Here is a 14,413-nt window from a genome sequence, read left to right as displayed (position 1 = left end):
AGGCCCGCGTACCGCAAAAAAAAAAAAAAAAAAAAAATCTATAAACAATAAATGCTGGAGAGGGTGTGGAGAAAAGGGAACCCTCTTGCACTGTTTGTGGGAATGTAAATTGATACAGCCACTATGGATAACAGTATGGAGGCTCCTTAAAAAACTAAAACTAGAACTTCCATATGACCCAGCAATCCCACTACTGGGCATATACCCTGAGAAAACCATAATTCATAAAGAGTCATGTACCACAATGTTCATTACAGCACTATTTACAGTAGCCCGGAGATGGAAGCAACCTAAGTGTCCATCAACAGATGAATGGATAAAGAAGATGTGGCACATATATACAATGGAATATTATTCAGCCATAAAAAGAAATGAAATTGAGTTATTTGTAGTGAGGTGGATGGACCTAGAGTTTGTCATACAGAGTGAAGTAATTCAGAAAGAGAAAAACAAATAACGTATGTTAACACATACATATGGCATCTAAAAAAAAAATATGGTTCTGATAAACCCTGGAGCAGGACAGGAATAAAGATGCAGATGTAGAGAATGGACTTGTGGACACAAGGAGGGGGAACGGCAAGCTGGGATGAAGTAAGAGAGTAAAGTTGACATACATAAACTACCAAATGTAAAATAAATAGCTAGTGGGAAGCAGCTGCATCACACAGGGAGATCAGCTCAGTGCTTTGTGACCACCTAGAGGGGTGGGATATGGAGGGTGGGAGGGAGATGTAAGAGGGAAGGTATATGGGGATATATGTATACATATAGCTGATTCACTTTGTTATACAGCAGAAACTAACACAACATTGTAAACAATTATACTCCAATAAAGATGTTTAAACAAATAAATTTTAAAAATAAAATAAAATAGCTTATTGCCAAACAATAATAAAAGTAAAATTTACTATACTACCCAAAGCAATCTACAGATTTAATGCAATCCCTATCAAATTACCAATGGAATTTTTCACAGAACTAGAACAAAAAATTTTACAATTTGTATGGAAACACAAAAGATCCCAAATATCCAAAGCAATCCTGAGAAAGAAAAACAGAGCTGCACCAATCAGGCTCCCTGACTTTAGACTATACAACAAAGCTACAGTCATCAAAGCAGTATGGTCCTGGCACAAAAACAGAAATATAGATCAGTGGAAGAGGATAGAAAGTCCAGAGATAAACCCACGCATCTTTTGTCCCCTAATCTATGACAAAGGAGGCAAGAATATTCAATGGAAAAAAGACAGCCTCTTCAATAAATGGTGCTGGAAAACTGGACAGCTACATGTAAAAGAATGAAATTAGAACACACCCTAACACCGTACACAAAAGTAAACTCAAAATGGATTAAAAACCTAAATGTAAGCCTGGATAGTATAAAACCATTAGAGGAAAACAGAGAGAGAACACTCTCTGACAGAAATTGCAGCAGAATCTTTTCTGATCCACTTCCTGTAGCAATAAAAATGAAAACAAAAATAAACAATGGGACCTAATTAAATTTAAATGCTTCTGAACAGCAAAGGAAACCATAAACAAAATGAAAATACATCCCAGAGAATGGGGGAAAATATTTACACACTGGGTTTTGAGCAGTGTTTGGGGGGAGGCGTGAAGCCCATCAGGGATGGTACCACTCTAGATTTATGGTGTGCATTGTTCTTTAATAACAGCCCTTTAGCATGGCCTTGGTCACCTCCCTCTCCATTCCCTTCATAGACTGTTCTAAACCTTCTCTTACTCTCCTCAAGCTTCCAGCTTTACACATATTTTCCTTTATTCTCATCAGATAAGATAAACTTACATTGTATTTGAGAAAATGGAGTGCAGCAATCATTATCCTCCTCAATTTTCACAGACATTGCTTCCTCATGCCCACAGATTGCAATCTTATATGCATCTATTCTTATTTTCCTCTTTCCCTAAAAGGTCATAAAATAATCTGAAGGCCATCTGCTCAAAGCTCCTCAGGGACCTTCCTCCATCAGTTATTTTCTCTCTCACTTGGATCTTCAATATCTTCCTCCATATGAGCTCCACTGTCCCTGGTTTATGAACATGCACATGTTTCCCAGCCCTAAAACGATTCTCTCTTGAATCAATGCCTCTAAAGCCATTGCCTCCAATTTTTCTTTCCTTTACAACCAAACTACTTGATGTTCATTTCCTCACCTCGCACTAAATATTTTAAATGATATATTATAAAATATTCCATATAGATAAGAAGATTAAAATATTCTGTGTAACTACCACTCACTTTAAGATCAACAATGTTCACCAATTGTACTCCCTTTCCTCTCACAGATGTATCCACTATCCTAAAGTGGAGTTTTCAGCGATTGAAGGTTAAATGGGTACATCAGAGGGATAGGCATACATTCAAATGTCAAACCAATAAAAAAAGTGTGCCACCCCATCTCTCAACTGAAATGGACAGCTGTTAAGGACTGAAATGTATCCCCTCAAAATTCATATTTTAAAGACTTTACCCTTAATGTGACTGTATTTGGAGATAGGGGCTCCAAATTACCTTTAAAAGGTAATCAGGGTTCAATGAGGTCACAAAGATGGAGTCCTAGTCCAATATGACTGGTGTCCTTATAAGATAAGGGAGAGAGAGTAGGGAGGCACACACACAGGGGAAGTCTTCATGAGGACATAGTGAGAAATCAATCAAGGAGAGAGGCCTGAAGAGAAACCAACCTTTCCAGTATTTTGACTTTGGACTTCCAGCATCTAGAACTCTGAAAAACTAGATTTCTGTTGTTTAAGCTATCTAATATATGGCATTTTGTTACTGCAGCCCTAGCAAACTAATACAACAACCAATAAATGTATGAAAAGATACCCAATCTCATTCATAATTTAAAAAATTATTTGAAAAAAGTGAAATATAATTATTCACTTATGAGCTGAATGACATTAAAATATTTGTGAATATGGAACTTATTGACTATGTGAGGAAACATGCCAAATATTGATGGTGTCAGTATACATCGATAAAACTTTTTTAATGTTTTAGTTTTAAATGATTTAGACTTACAGAAAAATTGTAAAAATAATACGACTTTCTGTATAACCTTCATCCAAATTCCCTTAATGTTAACATCTTATATAACCAGAGTGCAATTATCAAAACCAAGAAATTAACATTAGCACAATAATATTAACTAATCCATAGGTTTTATTTGAATTTTATCAGTTTTCACATTAATGTCCTTCTTTTCTTGTCTAGTATACAATCCAGGATCCCATATGTCATTAAATTGTCATGTTACCTTTGTCTTTTCCAGTGTGCAATAGTTCCTCAATCTCTATCTTTCATGATTTTAAGACTTCTGAAGAGTACTGGTGTGGTACACAGACTAATGATACTCAAGATGTCCATGTGCTAATCCCAAGAACCTGTTATTATCTTACTTTACATGGAAAAAGAGACTTTGCAGATATGATTAAGGTAAGGATTTTGAGATTGGAAGATTATCCTGGATTATCTGGGTATGCTCAACATAATAAAAAGGGTCCTTATAAGAGGGAGGCAGGAGGTTCAGAGAGAAAAGACAATGTGATGACAGAGGCAAAGGCAAGTAAGTGAGTGAGACAGTGAGAGTAATAGTGCGAATAAGAATAAGGGGGGCAGAGACGAGGGGAAGATGGTGGAAGAGTAAGACGCAGAGACAACCTTCCTTCCCACAGATACACCAGAAATACATCTACACGTGGAACAATGCCTACAGAACACCTACTGAACGCTGGCAGAAGACCTCATACCTCCCAAAAGGAAAGAAACTCCCCACGTACCTGGGTAGGGCAAAAGAAAAAAGAATAAATGGAGACAAAAGGATAGGGATGGGCCCTGCACCAGTGGGAGGGAGCTGTGGAGGAAAGGTTTCCACACACTAGGAAGCCCCTTTGTGGGCGGAGACTGTGGGTGGCAGAGGGGGGAAGCTTCAGAGCCATGGAGGAGAGCAGAGCAACAGGGGTGCGGAGGGCAAACCTGAGAGATTCCCGCACAGAGGATCTGTGGCGACCAGCACTCAGCAGCCTGAGAGGCTTGTGTGCTCACCCACTGGGGCGGGCGGGGCTGGGAGCTGAGGCTCGGGCTTCAGTTGGAGCGCAGGGAGAGGACTGGGGTTGGCGGCGTGAACAGAGCCTGCAGGGGGTTAGTGCGCCACGGCTAGCCGGGAAGGAGTCCGGGAAAATTCTAGACCTGCCAAAGAGGCAAGGGACTTTTTCTTCCCTCTTTGTTTCCTGGTGCGTGAGGAGAGGGGATTAAGAGCGCTGCTTAAAGGAGCTCCAGAGACTAGCGTGAGCCGCGGCTAAAAGCGCGGACCCCAGAGACGGGCATGAGACACTAAGGCAGCTGCTGCCACCACCAAGAAGCCTGTGTGCAAGCACAGGTCACTATCCACAGCCCCCTTCCGGGGACCCTGTGCAGTCCGCAACTGCCAGGGTCCCGGGATCCAGGGACAACTTCCCCAGGAGAACGCACGGTGCGCCTCAGGCTGGTGCAACGTCATGCCGGCCTGTGCCGCCGCAGGCTCACCCTGCACTCTGTGCCCCTCCCTCCCCCCTGGCCTGAGGGAGCCAGAGTCTCTGAAGCAGCTGTTCCTTTAACCCCATCCTGTCTGAGTGAAGAACAGACGCCCTATGACGACCTACACACAGAGGCTGGGCCAAATCCAAAGCTGAGCCCCTGGGAGCTGTGAGAACAGAGAAAGGGAAATTTCTCCCAGCAGCCTCAGAAGCAGCGGATTAAAACTCCACAATGAACTTGATGTACCCTGCATCTGTGGAATACATGAATAGACAACGAATTATCCCAAATTGAGGAGGTGGACTTTGAGAGCAAGATTTATGATTTTTTCCCCTTTTCCTCTTTTTGAGAGTGTGTATATGTATGCTTCTGTGTGAGATTTTGTCTGTATAGCTTTGCTTCTACCATTTGTCCTAGGGTTCTATTCATCAGTTTCTTTTAATTTTTTTTAACATTTATTTTAATAACTTTATTTTATTTTACTTTATCTTCTTCCTTCCTTCCTTCCTTTCTTCCTTCCTTCCTTCCTTTCTTACTTTCCTTCCTTCCTTCCTTCATTCCTTCCTTCCTTCCTTCTTCCCTCCCTCCATCCCTCCCTCCCTCTCTGCCTTCCTTCCTTCCTTCCTTCCTTCCCTCCTTTAGACAACGAATCATCCTAAATTAAGGAGGTGCACTTTGAGACCAAGATTTATGATTTTTTCCCCTTTTCTTTGAGACCAATATTTATGATTTTTCCCCCTTTTCTACTTTTTGTGTGTGTATGTGTATGCTTCTGTGTGAGATTTTGTCTGTAGAGCTTTGCTTCCACCATTTGACCTAGGGTTCTATCCACCCCTTTTTTAAAATTTATTTTCTTAATAATTATTTTTTTATTTTAATAACTTTATTATAATTTGTCTTACTTTATTTTATTTTACCTTATCTTCTTTCTTTCATTATTTCCTTCCTTCCCTCCTCCCTCCCTCCCACCCACCCTCCTTTCTTTCTTTCTTTCCTTCTTTCCTTCTTTCTTTCTACTTCTACTAATTCTTTCTACTTTATCTCCCTTTTATTCTGAACGGAGTGGATGAAAGGTTCTTGGTGCTACAGCCAGGAGTCAGTGCTGTGCCTCTGAGGTGGGACAGCCAACTTCAGGAAGATGGTGCAAAAGAGACCTGCCAGCTCCACATAATATCAAATGGTGAAAATCGCCCAGAGATCTCAATCTCAACACCAGCACCCAGCTTCATTCAACGACCAGCAAGCTACAGTGCTGGACACACAATGCCAAACAACTAGCAAGACAGGAACACAACCCCACCCTTTAGAAGAGAGGCTGCCAAAAATCATAATAAGTCCACAGACACCCCAAAACACACCACCAGACGTGGACCTGCCCACGAGAAACACAAGATCCAGCCTCATCCACCACAACACAGGCACGAGTCCCCTCCACCAGGAAGCCTACACAACCCACTGAACCAACCTTAGCCACTGGGGACAGACACCAAAAACAATGGGAATGACGAACCTGCAGCCTGCAAAAAGGAGACCCCAAACACAGTAAGATAAGCAAAATGAGAAGACAGAAAAACACACAGCAGATGAAGGAGCAAGATAAAAGTGCACCAGACCTAACAAATGAAGAGAAAATAGGCAGTCTACCTGAAAAAGAACTCAGAAAAATGATAGTAAAGATGACCCAAAATCTTGGAAATAGAATGGACAAAATGCAAGAAACATTTAACAAGAAACTAGAAGAACTACAGATGAAACAAACAACGATGAACAACACAATAAGTGAAATTAAAAATACTCTAGATGGGATCAATAGCAGAATAACTGAGGCAGAAGAACGGATAAGTGACCTGGAAGATAAAATAGTGGAAATAATTACTGCAGAGCAGAATAAAGAAAAAAGAATGAAAAGAACTGAGGACAGTCTCAGAGACCTCTGGGACAACATTAAACACACCAACATTCGAATTATAGGGGTTCCAGAAGCAGAAGAGAAAAAGAAAGGGACTGAGAAAGTATTTGAAGAGATTATAGTGGAAAACTGCCCTAATATCGGGATGGAAATAGTTAATGAGGTCCAGGAAGCACAGAGAGTCCGATACAGGATAAATCTAAGGAGAAATACGCCAAGACACATATTAATCAAACTGTCAAAAATTAAATATAAAGAAAACATATTAAAAGCAGCAAGAGAAAAACAACAAATAACACACAAGGGAATCCCAAAAAGGTTAACAGCTGATCTTTCAGCAGAAACACTGCAAGCCAGAAGGGACAGTCAGGACATATTTAAAGTGATGAAGGAGAAAAACCTGCAACCAAGACTAGTCTACCCAGCAAGGATCTCATTCAGATTTGATGGAGAAATTAAAACCTTTACAGACAAGCAAAAGCTGAGAGTTCAGCACCACCAAACCAGCTTTACAACAAACGCTAAAGGAACTTCTCTTGGCAAGAAACACAAGAGAAGGAAAAGACCTACAATAACGAACCCAAAACAATTAAGAAAATGGGAATAGGAACATACATATCGATAATTACCTTAAATGTAAAGGGACTAAATGCTCCCACCAAAAGACACAGATTGGCTGAATGGATACAAAAACAAGACCCATATATATGCTGTCGACAAGAGACCCATTTCAAACCTAGAGACACATACAGACTGAAAGTAAGGGGATGGAAAAAGATACTCCATGCAAAAGGAAACCAAAGGAAAGCTGGAGTAGCAATTCTCATATCAGACAAAATAGACTTTAAAATAAAGACTATTAGAAGATAAAAAGAAGGACACTACACAATGATCAAGGGATCGATCCAAGAAGAAATTATAACAATTGTAAATATCTATGCACCCAACATAGTAGCACCTCAATACATAAGGCAAATACTAACAGCAATAAAAAGGGAAATCGACAGTAACATATTAATAGTACGGGACTTTAACACCACACTTTCCCCAATGGAAAGATCATCCAAAATGAAAATAAACAGGGAAACACAAGCTTTAAATGATACATTAAACAAGATGGACGTAATTGATATTTATAGGCATTCCATTCTTAAACAACAGAATACACATTTTTCTCAAGAGCTCATGGAACATTCTCCAGGATAGATCATATCTTGGGTCAGAAATCAAGCCTTGGTAAATTTAAGAAAATTGAAATTGTATCAAGTATCTTTTCCGAACACAACGCTATGAAACTAGATATCAATTAGAGGAAAATATCTGTAAAAAATACAAACACATGGAGGCTAAACAATACACTACTTAATAACCAAGTGATCACTGAAGAACTCAAAGAGGAAATTAAATAATACCTAGAAAAAATAAAAATGGAGACACGACGACTCAAAACCTATGGGATGCAGCAAGAGCAGTTCTAAGACGGAAGTTTATAGCAATACAATCCTACCTTAAGAAACAGGAAACATCTTGAATAAACAACCTAACCTTTCATCTAAATCAATTAGAGAAAGAAGAACAAAAAACTCTAAAGTTAGCAGAAGGAAAGAAATCATAAATATCAGATCAGAAATAAATAAAAAATAAATGAAGGAAACGATAGCGAAGATTAATAAAACTAAAAGCTGGTTCTTTGAGAAGATAAACAAAATTGATAAACCATTAGCCAAACTCATCAAGGAAAAAGGGAGAAGACTCAAATCAATAGGATTAGAAATGAAAAAGGAGAAGTGACAACTGACACTGCAGAAATACAAAAGATCATGAGAGATTACTACAAGCAACTTTATGCCAATAAAATGGACAACCTGGAAGAAATGGACAAATTCTGAGAAATGTACAACTGCCAATACTGAGTCAGGAAGAAACAGAAAATATGAACAGACCAATCACAGGCACTGAAATTGAAACTGTGATTAAAAATCTTCCAACAAACCAAAGCCCAGGAACAGATGGCTTCACAGGCGAATTCTACCAAACATTTAGAGAAGAGCTAACACCAATCCTTCTCAAACTCTTCCAAAATAGAGCAGAGGGAGGAACACTCCTAAACTCATTCTACGAGGGCACCATCACCCTGATACCAAAACCAGGCAAGGATGTCACAAAGAAAGAAAACTACAGGCCAATATCCCTGATGAACATAGATGCAAAAATCCTCAAGAAAATACTAGCAAACAAAGTCCAACAGCACATTAAAAGGATCATACACCATGATCAAGTGGGGTTTATTCCAGGAATGCAAGGATTCTTCAGTATACACAAATCAATCAACATGATACAGCATATTACCAAATTGAAGGAGAAAATCCATATGATCATCTGAATAGATGCAGAGAAAGCTTTTGACAAAATTCAACACCCATTTATGATAAAAATCTCTGCAGAAAGTAGGCATAGAGGGAACTTTTCTCAACATAAAAAAGGCCATATATGAAAAACCCACAGCCAACATCATCCTCAATGGTGAAAAACTGAAAGCATTTCCACTAAGATCAGGAACAAGACAAGGTTGCCCACTCTCACCACTCTGATTCAACATAGTTTTGGAAGTTTTAGCTACAGCAATCAGAGAAGAAAAGGAAATAAAAGGAATCCAAATTGGAAAAGAAGAAGTAAAGCTGTCACTGTTTGTAGATGATGTGATACTATACATAAAGAATACTAAAGATGCTACCAGAAAGCTAATAGAGCTAATTAATGAATTTGGTAAAGTAGCAGGATACAAAATTAATGCACAGAAATCTCTGGCATTCCTATACAGTAAGGATGAAAACTTTGAAAATGAAACCAAGAAAACACTCCCATTTACCACTGCAACAAAAAGAATAAAATATCTAGGAATAAACCTACCTAAGGAGACAAAAGTCCTCTATGCAGAAAATTATAAGACACTGATGAAAGAAATTAAAAATGATACAAATAGGTGGAGAGATATACCATGTTCCTGGATTGGAAGAATCAACATTGTGAAAATGACTCTACTACCCAAAGCAATCTACAGATTCAATGCAATCCCTATCAAACTACCACTGGCATTTTTCATAGAACTAGAACAAAAAATTTCACAATTTGTATGGAAATGCAAAAGACCCCGAATAGCCAAAGCAATCTTGAGAACGAAAAATGGAGCTGGAGGAATCACGCTCCCTGACCTCAAACTATACTACAAAGCTACAGTAATCAAGACAGTATGGTAGTGGCACAAAAACAGAAATGTAGATCAATGGAACAGGATAGAAAGCCCAGAGATAAACCCACGCACATATGGTCACCTTATCTTTGATAAAGGAGGCAGGAATATACAGTGGACAAAGGACAGCCTCTTCAATAATTGGTGCTGGGAAAACTGGACAGGTACATGTAGAAGTATGAGATTCAATCACTCCCTAACACCATACACAAAAATAAGCTCAAAATGGATTAAAGACCTAAATGTGGGTGTGGGGTTGAGCCAGTTGTGAGATCCAGAGCTGCGGACGGGCAGGTGGTCCAGTGAGCTGGTGACAGAGCGGCGGGCATTGGGTTCGTGAGCTGAGCGCTAGCCCTGTATCAAGTTGGGCCGAGCCGTGCTGCAGCCGCTGCCGCCACCACCCCCCACCCGCAGCCAGCGACCCGCCACGGGCGCACTCCCACTCTGCGCTGTCTCTGATGGCGCCCATCTCTGGGGCCATGGTGAAGCACGAGCAGATCCTGGTCCTCGACCCGCCCACAGACCTCAAATTTAAAGTAATACTGCAGCCTTTTGACTATTACCCCAATGAGAAGAGTAAACACAAGTTTATGGTACAGACCATCTTTGCTCCACCAAACATTCCAGATATGGAAGCCGTGTGGAAAGAGGCAAAACCCGATGAATTGATGGATTCTAAATTGAGATGTGTATTTGAAATGTCCAATGAAAATGATAAATTGAATGACATGGAACCCAGCAAAGTCGTTCCCCTGAACGCTGCAAAGCAGGACGGGCCCGTGTCAAAGCCACACAGTGTTTCCCTCAATGATACTGAGACGAGGAAGGTCACGGAAGAGTGCAAGAGGCTCCAGGGAGAGATGATGAAGCTATTGGAAGAAAACCGACACCTGAGAGATGAAGGCTTAAGGCTCATAATGGTGGCACATTCGGATAAACCTGGATACACCTCAGCTGCATTCTTCAGAGATAATGTCACCAGTCCTCTTCCTTCACTTCTTGTTGTAATTGCAGCCATTTTCATTGGATTCTTTCTAGGGAAATTCATCTTGTAGAGTGAAGCATGCAGAGTGCTATTTGTTCTTTTTTCTCTTGACCAGAAAAAGATTTGTTAACCTACCATCTCACTGGTAGTGTGGCCCACAGTGACCATTCTTTGTGTGTACAGTGTCATATAGGCCTCGCCTGCAACAGTTTCATGGTTAGAAACACAGTAAGAGCTGACTGTTGGGCTCCCGGACAGCGTGAACATCACCAGACAATCCCTAACAGGTGTCATTGCACATTCAGGCCTTTATGACATTCATAAATAAAGAATTGTTCTTTCTTTGTGGTTTTAATAAGAGTTCAAGAATCGTTCAGAGTCTTGTAAATGTTATTTTAATAATCCCCTTAAATTTTATCTGTTGCTGTTACCTCTTGAAATACGATTTATTTAGATTGCTAATCCCACTCACTCAGGAAATGTCAAGAGGTATTCTGTGGGGAAATGGTGTCTCTTACAGTGTAATTTTTCCCCTTTACCTTTGCTAACATCATGGCAGAATTTTTCTTATCCCTTGTGAGGCAGTTAACTGAGTTTTTCATCCTTCCAACCCTGTCCCATGGTATTTAACACAAAAATAAGAAAACTGTTAACAGATTCTTGCTCAGAAAAAAAAAACCTAAATGTAAGGCCAGAAACTATCAAACTCTTAGAGGAAAACATAGGCAGAACACTCTATGACATAAATCACAGCAAGATCCTTTTTGACCCATCTCCTAGAGTAATGGAAATAAAAACAAAAATAAACAAATGGGACCTAATAAAACTTAAAAGCTTTTGTACAGCAAAGGAAACCATAAACAAGACCAAAAGACAACCCTCAGAATGGCAGAAAATATTTGCATATGAAGCAACTGACAAAGGATTAATCTCCAAAATTTATAAGCAGCTCATGCAGCTCAGTAACAAAAAAAATAAACAACCCAATCCAAAAATGGGCAGAAGACCTAAATAGACATTTCTCCAAAGAAGATATGCACATTGCCAAAAACACATGAAAGAATGCTCAACATCATTAACCATTAGAGAAATGCAAATCAAAACTACAATGAGATATCATCTCACATCAGTTAGAATGGCCATCATCAAAAATCTAGAAACAATAAATGCTGGAGAGGGTTTGGGGAAAAGGGAACACTCTTGCACTGCTGGTGGGAATGTGAATTGGTACAGCCACTATGGAGAACAGTATGGAGGTTCCTTAAAAAACTACAAATAGAACTACCATATGATCCAGCAATCCCACAACTGGGCATATACCCTGAGAAAACCAAAATTCAAAAAGAGTCATGTACCAAAATGTTCATTGCAGCTCTATTTACAATAGCCTGGAGATGAGCACAACCTAAGCGCCCATCATCAGATGAATGGATAAAGAAGATGTGGCACATATATACAATGGAATATTGCTCAGCCATAAAAAGAAACGAAATTGAGCTATTTGTAATGAGGTGGATAGACCTAGAGTCTGTCACTCAGTGAAGTAAGTCAGAAAGAGAAAGACAAATACCATATGCTAACACATATATATGGAATTTAAGAAAAAAATGTCATGAAGAACCTAGGGGTAAGACAGGAATAAAGACACAGACATATTAGAGAATGTATTTGAGGATATGGGGAGGGGAAGGGTAAGCTGTGACAAAGCAAGAGAGAGGCATGGACATATATACACTACCAAACTTAAGGTAGATAGCTAGTGGGAAGCAGCCTCATCACACAGAGATATCAGCTCGGTGCTTTGTGACCGCCTGGAGGGGTGGGATAGGGAGGGTGGGAGGGAGGGAGATGCAAGAGGGAAGACATATGGGAACATATGTATATGTATAACTGATTCACTTTGTTATAAAGCAGAAACTAACACACCATCATAAAGCAATTATACTCCAATAAAGATGTAAAAAAAAGATAAAAAAGGGAATAAGGGAGTACACAGGGGATGATGGCGGAAGAGTAAGATGCGGAGATCACCTTCCTCCCCGCAGATGCACCAGAAATACATCTACACGTGGAACAACTCCTACAGAACACCTACTGAATGCTGGCAGAAGACCTCAGACCTCCCAAAAGGCAAGAAATTCCCCACGTACCTGGGTAGGGCAAAAGAAAAAAAGAAAAAACAGAGACAAAAGAATAGGGACGGCACCTGCACCAGTGGGAGGGAGCTGTGAAGGAGGAAAGGTTTCCACACACTAGGAAGCCCCTTCGCGGGCAGAGGCTGCGGGAGGTGGAGGGGGGAGCTTCAGAGCCGCAGAGGAGAGCACAGCAACAGGGGTGCGGAGGGCAAAGTGGGGAGATTCCCGCACAGAGGATAGGTGCCGACCGGCACTCCCCAGCCCGAGAGGCTTGTCTGCTCACCTGCTGCGGTGGGCAGGGCTGTGAGCTGAGGCTCGGGCTTAGGTCGGAGCGCAGGGAGAGGACTGGGGTTGGCGGCTTGAACACAGCCTGAAGGGGTTAGTGCACCATGGCTACCCGGGAGGGAGTCTGGGGAAAAGACTGCAGCTGCCGAAGAGGCAAGAGACTTTTTCTTCCCTCTTTATTTCCTGGTGCGCGAGGAGAGGGGTTTAAGAGGGCTGCTAAAAGGAACTCCAGAGACAGGCGTGAGCCTCGGATAAAAGTGTGATCCCCAGAGACAGGCGTGAGCTGCAGCTAAAAGCCTGGACCCCAGGGACAGGTGCGAGCCGCGGCTAAAAGCATGGACCCCAGAGAAGGGCGCAAGCTGCGGCTAAAAGCACGGACCCCAGAGACGGGTGGGAGACGCTAAGGCTGCTGCTGCCGCCACCAAGGGGCCTCTGTGCGAGCACAGGTCACTATCCACACCCCTCTTCCGGGGAGCCAGTGCAGCCCGCCACTGCCATGGTCCCGGGATCCAGGGACAACTTCCCTGGGAGAACGCACGGCGGGCCCCAGGGTGGTGCAACGTCATGCCGGCCTCTGCCGCCGCAGGCCCGCCCCGCACGCCATGCCCCTCCCTCCCCCTGGCCTGCGTGCGCCAGAGTCCCCAAATCAACGGCTCCTTTAACCCTGTCCTATCTGAGCAAAAAACAGACGTCCTCCAGCAACGTACAGGCAGAGGCAGGGCCAAATCCAAAGCTGAGCCCCTGAGAGCTGTGAGAACAAAGAAGAGAAAGGGAAATCTCTCCCAGCAGCCTCAGAAACAGCAGATTAAAGCTCCACAATCAACTTGATGTACCCTGCATCTGTGGAATACATGAATAGACAATGAATCATCTCAAATTGAGGAGGTGGACTTCAAGAGCAAGATCTAGGATTTTTTTCCCTTTTCCTCTTTTTGTGAATGTGTATGTGTATGCTTCTGTGTGAGATCTTGTCTGTATAGCTTTGCTTCCACCATTTCTCCTAGGGTTCTATCCATCCATTTTTTAAAAAATTTTTTCTTAATAATTAATTTTAATAAATCTATTATACTTTACCTTCTTTCTTCCTTTCTTTCTTCCTTTCTTTCTTTCTTTCTTTCTTTTTTCTTTCCTTCCTCCCTTCCTCCCTTCCTCCCTTCCTCCCTTCCTCCCTTCCTCCCTTCCTCCCTCCCTTCCTTCCTTCCTTCCTTCCTTCCCTCCTTTAGACAATGATCATCCCAAATTAAGGAGGTGGACTTTGAGAGCAAGATTTATGATTTTTTCCCCTTTACCACTTTTTGTGAGGGTA

The 14,413-nt window shown here is 41.4% G+C and overlaps 1 protein-coding gene and 1 pseudogene across 1 annotated transcript in view; one reads left to right on the top strand and one right to left on the bottom strand.

The window, feature by feature from the left end:
- OPHN1 (oligophrenin 1) overlaps positions 1 to 14,413 on the bottom strand; it is a 599,190-nt gene that overhangs the window by 65,544 nt on the left and 519,233 nt on the right. The window lies entirely within an intron of this gene.
- LOC132418073 (vesicle-associated membrane protein-associated protein A pseudogene) lies at positions 10,161 to 10,817 on the top strand (annotated as a pseudogene).

This window comes from Delphinus delphis, chromosome X (assembly GCF_949987515.2).
Source record: "Delphinus delphis chromosome X, mDelDel1.2, whole genome shotgun sequence".
NCBI lineage: Eukaryota > Metazoa > Chordata > Mammalia > Artiodactyla > Delphinidae > Delphinus > Delphinus delphis.
This window is presented reverse-complemented; position numbering and strand designations above follow the sequence as displayed.